The following is a 14,306-nucleotide window of genomic DNA, read 5'->3' as shown; positions in this document are numbered from 1 at the left end:
TATTGAATATGTAGTTATAAATACTCCATGGTATCAACCTCCTTTAGCAGAATAATATTTGACAGTTCTGTGACAGATTGTTTTATAACAAATTCAAGACTCATTTATTGATTGATAGTCAATAATAATCCGCCTGCCAGTAATAGCGTATTTTTCTAAAATAGAACGGAAGACATGCAAAACAATTTTAAAATTTCCATTTGTTTTTATTTATTTCGTACTCCTGCAGCTAGCTTCAATTATATGTTAAAAATAGACTAAACATATAGACAGTTTAATATGATATATACAAATTGGTTTAAACATTAATGAAACTTACAACAGAAAAAATATAAAATTCATTTTACTAAGTAATACCTAATTTATTGTTGTGTGAGTGTATATAGACGGTATGAAATATGTTATTGTCTTTAATTATTAAGTCTAAACTTAGGAAACTAATTCTACAGTTCGTTCTTAATATTGCACTGTAGCTAAAACAGAACTCAGAAAACAGATGAAAACTTTATTTATTTATTCATTACGTTTATATAACGATATTACTATATGACGATACGACGATAGTATTTTGCAATTCTTGATTACCTTATCCAATGTAACATATTTGCATTTTCAACAGTGGTTTCCTGAGGAGATAGCTCGTAAGGGATAAGGCCGCTAGACCGCCAGTCATTTAATTTTGTCAATGTCATTGCAAAGAAGTATGAATCAATCGCATGGCTGTAGTGGTATCGTCGCAGTAACAAAGTTGTTTATTAAACGATGAATCGTGCAATCTCACAAGAGGGACAGAATACTATTTCATAATATCACATTGATACTATAAAACATGAAAGGGTGTTGTCTATTTTTACGGCAAAACGAAGCATCAAACGGAATCGCATTCTGTTACCGGATATAGTTGACGACTTTTTGGGATATTTGATAGTTTTGGGATTTTTTTAATACAACAGTTTTAAGCAAATTGATTCTTCAATCCAGGTATGTTAATATATAATAACAGATCCGTAAATATATAAAAATACGCCACTTTAAAAACTCAAACGTGGGGTCATTCAACCCTGAAAGGTCGTACTAAATCTGATCCATTAGACGTTCATACACAATCATGAATCAATTTTTTTTAAAGTTGTTATTGTAGTCAATAGACATTTCATGTTATTGATATCTAATCAATAACATATAATAGCTATTCAAAGGGGGAAAGCTGCGATCTTCAGAACCTTGCCTTAAGGGACTCCTTTTAATATATACATATTTTCATTATTACAATTTAAGGTTAGTTAGGTATATTAGAATTAACTACATTTTTTTATTGGTTTAATGTATTGAAATTTAATATTTTTTCCTAAATCAATATGTTATTAATATCAATTAATCAAAATTATTGTTTACGTTTCAAATTCAAACTACGTATTTGAATCAAATGCTTCAAGATAACAGAGGTGAATTATACAAGTATACAAATACCAAACGTAAATTACAATCAACTTAATTTATTTAAACATCAAACCAGTGGCGGATTTTCCAGCAGGCTTAGTAGAATGGAGCCTAGGGCGGCATATTTGGGAACTAATTTATTCGCAACCTCATAGAAATCAAAAAGAATTCTGTATGACGGTTTTTTAATGTTTAACAGATGCAGGAAATTTTGCCCAAATAATTCTCATGAATTTGCCAGCTTTTCTTTCATTTGGCACTATGGCGTTATCATAAAGAATATCACGTTACTAATTCTCAATACAACACATTTAAGTAAATTAAATTTGCAATACCTAGGTACATGGTTTAACGATAAACTAAAACTTGAATTTATATAGATTAAAGTTTTATCACGTCATCGAAGGCGAAGGGCTGTTCAGCCAAGGCTAAGCTATTCTTAAGGCCCAGATAATAAGACTAAGCATCAGTTAACATTGGCCGAGCCGATTAACTTTTTGCTTATAAAACAATGTTTACTTTGCATTGACCTCTATCAAATGGCATTGATGCTTTTCGATGCTGCATCTTTGCATGTGGATGACTTTTTGACGGCTAGTTTTAACAATGAACGCGTCCTTCGTTTGTTTTTTTTTAATATGAAATCGACTGAAATGTATAAATGTTTTGGAAGATTTATTTTTGGATTCTAAGAGGAGGAGAAAAGCGGAACGACGACGGTACAAAACTAGCGCATGCTATAATTAATGATAAAGAGGAAGGCAGCTTAGAAGGTGGATAAACAGAGTGGCACAGGGCAGACATGCGGCATTTGAAGAGACTTGCCTAGACTGAAGAAGAAACAGAAGGGATTTGCCTAGAAAGGGCCAGATACCTAAAAAGAATAAATATCAATTGGAAATGAGTATGAGCTCTTAATGTTCAATACCGTGAGAACTAAATAGTACGAACCTAAAAAGAAATTTAAAAAGTTGATCTTTTCATGTTGCCATGGCATTTCATGTTGGCTTTTAAACACATTTTAAAATCGTTTTTGTAATTGTTTTGTCTTTGTAGTTTACGTTGTCGTTCCTATTATCGTTTTATTAAAAAAAATTAAGACATTTAATAGACAGCTAGTATATATGTATGTATGTCATGTTACCTTATTGATAAATAAAAAAAAACATTGTATCAATCAATTGTCTATACAACTCCACTATGTTGTGACTATTACACAAATTGAATTATAGGTATTGAGGTCAATATGTTTTTATTTTTTTGATTGTTGTTTGTGTGTGTGTTTTTTAGTAATAAGTTTGTCTATGTCAATAAGTACGACAATTTAATTAGTTTTAACAAGTCGGTCTATAAGAGAACCTTTATGCTCCCTACATATTACTTCACCTCAAAACCTTCTAATTTTTACTCAAGCGTAAACCGTAAAACTTAATTATCACGGCATCTACCGTCAACTCTAATGAAACTGACCCTATTCCTACGAAAACAATGCTTGTTTTACATTACACGTATTGACTATCGACCCGAATAATCTTACTAGAAAAATGTGCCAATCACTCTTTACGTAAAATGTTAGTGTCAATTTCAAAAACATAAAATCAAAAACAGGCAATTGATTAAAACGATTCATTCACTTGAATTGACTTCCCTTTTTTGTAGAAACTAAAACATTATAATGCTGTATTGACTGATAACATCATGAATATAGTTTATATGTTAGCATAGCTTAATATTTTTATAGAACAAGGAGCAAACGGGCAGAAGGCTCACCTGATGTAAAGTGATGCCATGGACACTCTCATTGCCAGAGGCCACGCGAGTGCGTTGCCGGCCGTTTAAAAATAGGTGCGCTCTTTTCTTTTCTAAGTCGAATTGGTACTTGTAAGTCACATGATAACTATTGTTTCGACTACAATCGAACTCAATACCTTCGCATTAGAATCGAATTAAACATATGTAATTAACACTATTGTTACATGAAGACGTGTGAGAACGTGGAGACGTTTCGCTGTAGAAAGAAGTGAGAAAGAAATGAAATCTGTTTTCCGTCAAAGTCAAGGGAACCTACTAGTTATAAGATTAGATATGTTTTAACCACGCGGAGTGAATCACAGCATTATAATAATCGTTACTAAAAACTCGTGGATTCAAACAAAAATACGATGAAGAATAAATCAGGCCACTCGATAGATACATCTCGCGCCGAGCCGTTAAATTATTTAAACAAACCTATATTTATCGTTATTTATTTGAGATTATCTGTGGGTTAAGTTTGCCGGTGAAAAAATAGGTGTTGCCAGTTTTAAATATAGTTTACGATCGGTCGGGAAACAAATGTTTTATGGCTTTTTAATTTTTCGTTCGGCGTATTTGTTTTGTGTAACGATTTTCTTTCGTATATTTTCTGATTATTTATACTGTTTTTATTGTAATGTAGTAACGTTTATTATACTTCTTTATGCAATATAAAACTAATGTAATTACAGTTTATTATATTCTCTCTATATCTTTTAATAATTATTACAAATGACAATTCATGATTTGTATTAAAAAATAAATCACTAGAATAAAAATTTATTTTTCTAGCTCAGCTCTATGTAGAATTCCCACAAAAAGCCTGACGCTGTCGTGTGGGATTCCCCGTGTGTTGCATGCTTGAGCATAAAAAAATGTATTTATGTTACAATATGACCACTGAAACTGTCATTTACAAGAAATGAATAGTTTTTTTATATATAGATGGAAACAATTTCTAAGATATAATATAGCTTATATACATTCTAGCTATTCAGTAACGTCTTCAAGGCAGGAAATTTGAAGTAAACCAAAAAACCAAAGAACCATGCCTACAACCAGACAATTAGGCTGCTTAAGCAGACTTGAAAGCTCACTTTATTCCGTAGAAACGAGGACAAAATCGTCATGACGGGTGTCATTATTGTAAAATTAAAGAAACAAGACAAGAAATGGCCTGAAAATTTATTAAAAATTGTGCTTGGATTTAATGAAAAATATAAAATAATGCCTCGTAATAGCGACCAGAAGATATTCATTGTAGTTTATAATCCGTTGACAAAAACGTACATTTGCTTTAAAATAGTGTTGTCACATTGTTGGCAACATTCGGACGTTATTTAATGAAGTAGTGTTGTATTATTTCTTGTTATTTGGGTGAATAAAAATTAATTTGTTGTGTATATTCAGCGAAGCCGCTTTTCTAATATAATTTCATTATAATTAATTAAAACTGAGATGAGATAAAATTTATGAACTATGACGGTGAACCATTTGGAACCTGCTTGCGAGGTATTTCTGATTCCAATTCGACTTTAGGAAAGAAAAGAGAGTTTGGGCATTTGTGAAATTGGCTAGGTCTCCTGTCTGTTTGTTCTTCAAAAATGCGATGGTGAAAATGTATGCAATCTACCAGGCTTTGTATTAAGCTCCACAAATAGTCAGAATAAAAAATCTTATACATCACAAGAAGCGATTTAGTTGGAGTGCACTCAAACGCCTTTGATATTGAAGAACGTGTTAGACATTGTATAACGTTTTTATAATATGAAATAAAATGTCATAGTTAATACACCATAATACGTCGGCAAGTTATACTTTAGAGATTTAAGAGTTCAATTTTACGTAAGACACCTACAGGGAGAATTCCTGATAGAATCGTAGACTAAGCGTAAATGACGTATCTAAATCCAAAAGACGTACGCAATTGAAAAACGGATAGAATAAATACCTAACAGCTCTGGTGTGGAGTTTTCAACATTCGGGAGTATATATGGACTACATTCATATATGTTACTGGATGAAAAAACAAACACAACATATGTTAAACGATTTACGACCGTAAATAATTGTATAATCAAGGTTGCTATCAAGGTTGGGCCTGTGAAAACATTCGATTGCAGAATAGTCTTCCGGAAAAATTGTAGGCAGTACTACGTTTATCATTGAGTGTTTAGATTTCGTTTAACAGGTTTATTTCAAGGGGAGTCAGCATATAAGTTACGTACATAAATAGGCGACCTCATCGCTGTAATTGAGTAATTATTTACATATGTTATTAATGGAAATGTGTTAGTTGAAAGTACGGCGGTTATACTGAACACAGAGATTGGTAAAGAATTGTGAAAGTTATATAATAAAGATTTAAAGAACTGAAGTATTTCTGGACCAATTTGACTTAGGGTCCTGCAAAAAAAGAGCGTACCAAAGCAAAATTCCGACAACACAAACGCGAGCCTACTGGCATTGAGTGTGCATGGGATGGATGGACCATGTCACTTAACATTTGGTGAGAATACTGCTTGTTGCCGTCTGTTCTATAAATAAACTATTTACTGTTTAAATTTTAAATTGAACGTAAATATTAATTACAAATGAACCAAACTGAAATATGATTTTTGGTAGTTTTTAGATGAATATTAGACAAAGTAAATTGTTGCAGCGGAGGCTGCGTTTTTGTGACTGATTGAGTTGACGTTCATTATATACGAAGTAGAGGACGGGAACAACTCTCTCAACTTGCTTTATATATTTAGGGCAAGTTATGAAGAAGGTGTGTCGGGTAATTAATTTAATACGCCATCTTTATTATTGAGTTTGAATTTTGATAAATTTAGATAAAAGTCGATACGTAATAGTAATCACAAAAGTGTTTGTGAGTGTGAAATTATTAATATTAAAACATAAGAAAAGTTATGTGTTCTTCAAATCAATTAATTAATCTTTATTTGTATTGCAATTAAATACATTTTCATTGGGCTCCGCGACTATCATTTCTCGTTTATTTAAGACCGTTGAAATTTTCACCTACATTAGTTGATTAAAGAACTTCGCCTATATCTAAATGTAGGAGCTTTTAAACTGTTTCTAACTCTATCGCATAAGAGAGCATCTATATTCATAGGCCATAAGAAATAATTAAGAACACTATATTAAGAATTATCAACCAGGCGATAGTAATGAAGAATACAAAAAAACTACCAATTAAAAACGGACCAATTAATAGAAGTTTTGATTTAATTTGTTCGACACCGTTCGCGGGGCACGTATTGCAGCTTGACGGATCGCTATCGGCTTCTCAGCATCAGACTTTCAAGCAGAAGTGACCTTCTATTTTTAGTTCTAGAATAAATACGGGCTCGGAGACTAAGGCATAATTGGTGTGTATGAATGGGCTGCGACGACAGAAGGTCGCACAATGACGATGTCAATGTCAAAATTGTTACGGATGTAAACGAGGTATACAATTTAATATATTCACAACTATTATATATTTTTTTTAATTTTCTACGATGCATTTTTATCGTTTCTTTTTGTTTAGGAACGAGTCTTTTACTTTGTATTTAATTAAAAAAGGTAATATAATTGTATTTATGTTTTAAGTTTCGTCCCTGTGGCAAATTACCTTTGCTGGTAGCAATTTCTAGCTGTTTTCGATACATTTAGTATTACTAGTTTTCCTTTTGTGAGGTTAAGTATGCATAAGATCTTAAAGCTCCAGCCAGCAACACCGGTCCCGGATGTCAGACCCAATAAATTTTTCTAACGTTTATTTTGCAGGGTTAAATAAATGTTATGTAACTTGATAATATTTTTTGTCTCTCCTAATTAAACAAACAAGCATATCATACACCATCCAATTGAAAGAATTACGTACTTTAATAATTTTTCCTATTTCATATTAAAGTTTTTAATAATGTAAAATAGTTGAACGACAGAAACACTGTTTTATATAAACATGGAGTGGTTCTACTATCAATGATATCTCCATTTTAAATTTCAATAATACCAAACTTATAAAATAGATATGTCCTAAAAATATTGATAATCCTATTAGGATGGAGTACACTTTTCACCTTGACTAAAAATATGTATTATAATATTTTATATATTAATAAATATGTCTTGGACGTCAAACCAAGGACAACAGATAAAAATGACTAATACAGTAATAATATGTTTTGTTAAAAAAGTACACGAATAAACTGCTCGATAATAAATTAAGAACTTCATTAAAACGACAAGAAAGTTCCCCAATGAGTACACGAAATACAAATTCGGTCTCAGAATTATACATCCAACTTAACTGTGTTAAAATTGCATCGCAGCATTTATTACCAGAAGCCAGCGAACACGTACCACAGATTAATATATTTATATATATATTAATATATTCACAGAGAAGAAAGACTTTGTAAAAGTAACTAAGACTAGATTAAAACTTAAATATATTTTATCTTTTATAAAACCACTTTTTGTCAATCACCTGGAGCAATTTACCACTCGTAGTAACAACGAACGGTAGTTTAAATATAGTAGGTAGCTTTTGTTTAGTACGACAGTGAATACAACTTATTTATACGTCATGGCTATTTAGAAAACGACTTTATTGAATGCAAGGGCGAGCAGCTAGTTCAGAATATATTTTATGGTTTGGCAATAAATAGCATTTTCATTATCTATGGCAAATGTCATCCGTCATAAAACCAACGTGTCTTTACGGGCTTCTAACCATTTCTAATGTGGACTGTGAAATAGTGTAGACCATTAATTTACGTACTGTTTAACTTTATCTTACATAAGGAGAGTATTTAGGAAGACATAACCTCTAGTCTCAAATATTTCTGATTAAACTTTCACTTATGGGAGCGTGCCAGTATATATAATTAATATAAAGATACGTTTTCCTTATTTTTTGCCGCGCACCACCACTATGTGGAACCAGGTGCCCTCTGAAGTATTTTCGGTCCATTTCGACTTAGGGTTCATCAGATATAGAGCGTACAAATTTTAAAAAGGCCGGCAACGCAATCGCGAGTTCTGATAAGATTGTCCATGGGTGGTGGTATCACTTATCATCATATAACCACCTCCACCAATATATATATCACGCACAAGGTGGTGGTTTCAATACCTAGCCGTGTGAACAAGAATTTTAGGTTTCTTCACTAAAGTAGGTACATGTTTGCAGCTTGACCTCACGACGGAAAAACTGCAGAAGATACGTACCGAGCCACTATTATTATTATGTATTGTACCCCAAATGCTATTAAATAATCTAGAACGAATTATAGGTTTTTTTAACGGAACATACGGCCAGTGATATATGGACGTTGCCAGACTTCCAAGAATATTAAAGTTTATGATTGAGATATCACTAGATGGCAGCGTCGCGTGTTTTAAAACACTTGAACCAGTTCGGTACATAATTTCTCTCATTTCCGGCAACCAACAATTCCCAAGCAACTGTTTATTATGATGTCGGGTTATGAATGGTATTTGTACATACATAAAGTTAATCGTCTACTATCATAATAAACACGTGCGATGCATTCGTTGAAAATGTATTTTGGGCACAGGAATTAAATCTCCGGTCTGGAGTTTATATTGCAGAAAATTATAATCACTTTAATTGATAGAACTAGTTATTAAACTTGTTTAAATTAGTTTTAATGTTCTTTTGAGATATATTTTATTGGGATAAAGTATCATTTATCATATAAGTTTCATTAACAACGTAATTGTTTCAACTAACTACGCTTTTGTTTATGAATTCTGATAACAGATGGCGTTAAAAATAATTACTTAGTTATCTTTAGGCATATTAATTGTAAATTAAATAAACTTAATTTTTAATTATAGGTTAGCAATCATAGTTAACGAATAGTTAAATACAATATTTGTATAAAATTCGTAGCCTTCATTGTTTGAGTACAAAATCGACGAGATTTTGGATTATATAAGAAAAAACGAAGCGCACAGTAACAAATATTTATCTGTAAAAAGAATTCGAAATGTAATGTAAATAACTCAAAAAAGCGTTAATCTGTTCAACGAATTAAAAATGTTGTACTTGTATAAAGACAATCGACAAGACACAAAAACTTGGTGAATTCATACCGAAAATAATTGTTTTGTATATCAGCGTCGATATTGAAAATGAATATAAATAACTGATCAAATATTTCTATGTTAATCGCGGGCTGAACCACTCAATTTACATGAGGTCACTGGAGCGGCAATTTTTTATCGTATAGATAAGCAAAAATTAAGAGTCCTTTAGCCCTGTTTACCGAGATTTTATGAGCCCTTTTGATGATCATCATTTATTGGCTAAGTGGCAGTCGCATCCTTCAAGGATGGTTCCGTAGAATATACTATATTCAACTATTCACTAGAACTTTTTATGTGATTATTGTTTGTTTATAATTTCAAATAAAAAAATATATCAACATTTTTTCAGTGGTTTATGAAATAGTGTTCATTGTGAAATATTAATATATAAATTCTGTCTCCCTATGAGTAGATAATAATTGCATTATGTCATTAAAATTGTACAGGAATGTCATTTTTTCTCTATTTTTTGTAACAAGTACCTTAACGATTTTAAATGAATTAATGAAAATAGGAGTACGATGCGATATATAAGTGCGTAAAATTAACCATTGAAATACCACTGCATGACTAGTACTTAACTAGCTGCACGCGGTTTTCTTTGCGTATGAATGGTCATTTTAAATACACTATCCAAAACAAAAGAGATTTTTCAATTCCCAGCCGGAATGCAGTTCTTAACATTAGCGAGTTAAACCAAGGCTTTAGCTTCATAATTTTTACCACAAAGCAATAGTATTTCCAGAACCCATCTCAATGTACAAAGTAGCAGTTGCAAAATAGCAGCAATAATTTACTAAAAATAGCATATATCATACAATTTATGCAGTATATTTATTTTTAATCAAACTAAAAGATTAAAACAGGTATCGAATAAGATGCCAAAATGTTGCGGGTTGATATGATGAAATGTTTTTTCAATCACATTTGCTCATATTTTAGAATACATAATTATAATTGAGCCATTTACTAAAGATATTTAAAATTATTAATGATACACACAGAGAAATGTATGTGGACTGTTCCCATGTACAAAAAAAATATGAATGGAATATATTTAACGACAAATAATTACTTGAATTATTTCTGTGTAAGTTAATAATATTATAAAACTTTATATTTGTGTGTTGCGAAAAATAAGAGTAGTGAATTAGTAAACTAATTTTGAATAATTATTATTATCACAATGTAGGCTACGCATATTGTAAGTACTGAACGTTGGAAATAAATATAAATTTTATAAATTAAAAAAAGAGAAGTGATGTGAACCAGAGTATTCCAACCTTTTTTGTGCCGTGTTTGAAATTACTAAGTTAACGAAACACAGGAAGTGAATATTCAAAACATAATATAAAACTCAAATTAACATTCCAAAGAATTGATATGAAATTGCCCCCTTTGCATCGTGAGCCCCACGTTAGGAGCTACTGATTGAAACACGCATGACAAATTATATAAAAAATTCTGACAAATTTGAAATCTTATATTCCAGACAACTCGAATTACGCCTAATGTACGGGACAGTAAATTTGACTTCTATTTCAGAAACTTAACTTCTACTAAATAATATTCCTGATATGTACATTCACGGATATTTGAAACCTTTATGTCTGAATGTAAATTTATCACGTCTGACTGCTTGAATATATCAGTGGCTTTAAAATGAAAGATTTCACAACTTTTAGACCTGAAGAATCGTTCATTTATCACCGTGTGTTAGAGTTATTCGCTTTCTATAGAAGTTTGTTGAATATCTAAGGCGTATGATAAGGTTTGGGCGGGCGGCGTAGCGTCGAGTCATTGATATACTTGATCATAACTTCATACTAAAAACTACATTATGTATGTAATCCATTTTTAATATTTCAATGTGAATAATATTAGTTGAATTGTAACTAGACACTGCCTAGATTAAATATTTATTGCAATTTGAATAGGAACGGCTAAAAATGATGTCAAGAACTATTATACTAGATTGATTGACGTCATCGGGCATTATCGTAGCAAAAGATTTTAAAACATGGCGTACGTAAGCAATACGTCATAAAAGTCATGTTGTTGAAATTTTAACGAACTTCAACTTAATGATAACAACGCCCTTTTTTGTAAAATCAAATGACCTTCAAAGGAATGATATTGGCTGAAAATTTAAGTGAAACTTGAATAGCTCCCGTAAGCCCTATGAATAGCCTATACAAAAATTGCCCAAGTTTAGGCCTTACTTATAGCAATCCGTGTGAAACGGATAGTTTTAACAAAGTTTTCCACCGGCTTTTCCAAGACACAATAGAAGTGAAAATCATTGATTTTATTACTGAAATCTAAAACCATTGTTGGCTTGAGATTCCTGTATTTCATGGTCGTTTTTCAATCTAATAAGCAAGTAGGTGATCAGCCTCCTGTGCCTGATGCTTACTTTTTATATTTCCTTCACAAGACGAACGAGTTTTAAATTTGCAAGAGAAATAGAAACTTCATTAGTGCACAGGCGGGATGATGATGATTTAAGGGATAGGAGTCCTTACACTACTCCAACAATGCTCGCTTGTGTTTTGAAAATCTGACATTTAAAAATCTCTTGTTTTATATAAGAATAGATCTTCTCCGGTTCCATCTGCAATTCTAAAGTCTTATCTTTGTAAATAGACTTCTAAATACCAAATTAATTATTTTTATGTTAGACGTATAGTATCGCTTTGTAGATATTGATATTTTCACTATATCTGTAGTACATCACTTTGCTCTAGGTATTGTCAATCGTGCCCTCAGCGTATGCGATTTATGAGTGTTTATGGGTATTTTCAAACATTATAAAAAATAAGATTTTTTTCTATATTATAAAGTTATTGTATATTATGTAAAGTAACGCAACTTTCCAATAAATATGTCAATGTTTAAAAATAAATCTTAAAATTCAGTCTTTATCGACTTGTAGTGGTTATTACTTATATTATTCTTATTAAAACCAATTGTTTATTGAATCTGGCAAATTTGTTTGTCAAATATTTCCAGTATAGGTCTTTGCAGTTTCTGAATTATATAAGATTTTGATATATGCCTCAAAAAATATCCACAAAATAGTGTACCGTCACATGTGCAGGCATTAAAGTCAGCGTTTTATGCCGCACTGTGTGATTTATTCGTTTCAAATCGTGTTTCCAACTCTTTTGTTACTCCTGAGGTCTCCTTGAAATTCAACGTTATTTGAATTTATATCTCAAATATATAAAGATCTTAAAGTGAACTTCGGATCAGTTATTTTATGTAAGGATATTGAAATCTTGGTTGGAAATCGATTCGTGTAAAGAAATTTAAATGAAGGTCTTTTAGATCTTTTTGTATTAGAAATATAATACTTTTTGCAGTGTCATAATTTAATTTATTTTTAATAATAGCTTTATTAGTAATCATAACAACCAAATATACAGTATTCACAATTTTCTTTTTTAAATAAATTTGGTCCCTGGGCCAGTGTGTATGAACTAAATTACCGTCACATAAGAATTATTTTCTAACACGTTCGTAAAGATATTACTTTATCATATTTACGTACACATTTACGTTCAAGATTTAACCCATTATTAATTGTCACATGTCACCCAACTGCTATAAACACTGGCCATAAATGATGTTATCACGTAAAACTGTCCTACCACTCACCGGGAAGAAAATATAACGGATATATGTTCAACACATCGGCTATTTATTTTATATTTATTTTACGGGTGAAAGTTGCGCTCATAACTTTTACTTTATAACTTTCAAGCGGCGATTAACGCCACCTATTGGTCATTTGCTCGTTTTATATCAATCAACGGCAAATTCTATCAATCGTTCCCGCCATTACGAGTGACAGAAAAGCGCGCGAAAACAGAATGGACAACCGATAAGCGGCCATTTTGTCCATAAGCAACGTTTGGAAAGAGGGAAATGAGGACATAATGTCGACATTAGATAGCCAAGAAGGTTTAATGAGGAAAAAGTTTTTATGTAAAAATAAATAAGGCAATAACCACGATTTATTTACACATCAAATAAAACAAATGAACGATTGATGTCAAATCATATAAATACACTATTATAAAGCGAAAAGAAACAAAGGAATGTTAGACATTTTATGCTTCACTTTGCAGAACCTTTCAAAATCGATTTAGAATTTTTAATATTTTCCCTGTGATATATTAAATTTCTTTTGATTAACTATATAAAACTTATCCATGTAAGTTTTATATAGTTAAAGAAATTATACAAGGAAAATGATTATTATAGATACGTATTATTATTATATCTTTGCGATCGGAATAATTTTGAATTCTTCGACGCATCGTTTAAAAAATTTATTTTTGACAAGTGTTACACTGTATTTGTTTAGCGTACTTGACACGATTTGTTAAGGGATTTTCACAAAGAAAATCTGAAAGTCTTAAACTCTGCAACGAAATATTTTATTATTTAATCAATATTGTATAGCGAAGCCCGAAATCTTACCTGTCTTTACAGTAGACGGAATATTCACATATGACACAACTATGTTGTCATCACTATCTGTGGAAACCTTTGCCATATTAAAGAAAATATCAAGAAAAACAGCTTTATATTTTATTCCTAACGTTGACTTATATAAAGGAGTATTTGAGTTTCAGATTGTGAAGTCAGGAAGTAATTTTCTTTTTTACAATAGCTCTAATTATAGCGTTACGACTAGACGCTTAGCTGCATTTAGCATATTTTGCTAAACGTGACAGATCATATTTTAAACTAAAGCTAAAGATAATTTAATATGAAATAACTTTGTAAATTTTGGAATAAATTAATTCATAATAGTTATAAACGGGAGATTTATAACTGAAACGTCTGTATTACTTTAATATTTCCAAAGCTTAATGAAGACATTAACTATGGATGTGAATCACGTGTACGTACAAAATAACTTTAACATTTTTATTAGCGTATGTTAA

The 14,306-nt window shown here is 31.2% G+C and overlaps 1 protein-coding gene across 10 annotated transcripts in view; it reads right to left on the bottom strand.

The window, feature by feature from the left end:
- Positions 1-14,306, bottom strand: part of LOC110991852 (innexin shaking-B) — a 101,453-nt gene that overhangs the window by 43,021 nt on the left and 44,126 nt on the right. The window lies entirely within an intron of this gene.

The sequence above is a fragment of the Pieris rapae genome, chromosome 2 (genome assembly GCF_905147795.1).
Source record: "Pieris rapae chromosome 2, ilPieRapa1.1, whole genome shotgun sequence".
Lineage (NCBI taxonomy): Eukaryota > Metazoa > Arthropoda > Insecta > Lepidoptera > Pieridae > Pieris > Pieris rapae.
The sequence above is the reverse complement of the archived record's forward strand: the minus strand, read 5'-3'. Positions and strand labels throughout refer to the sequence as shown.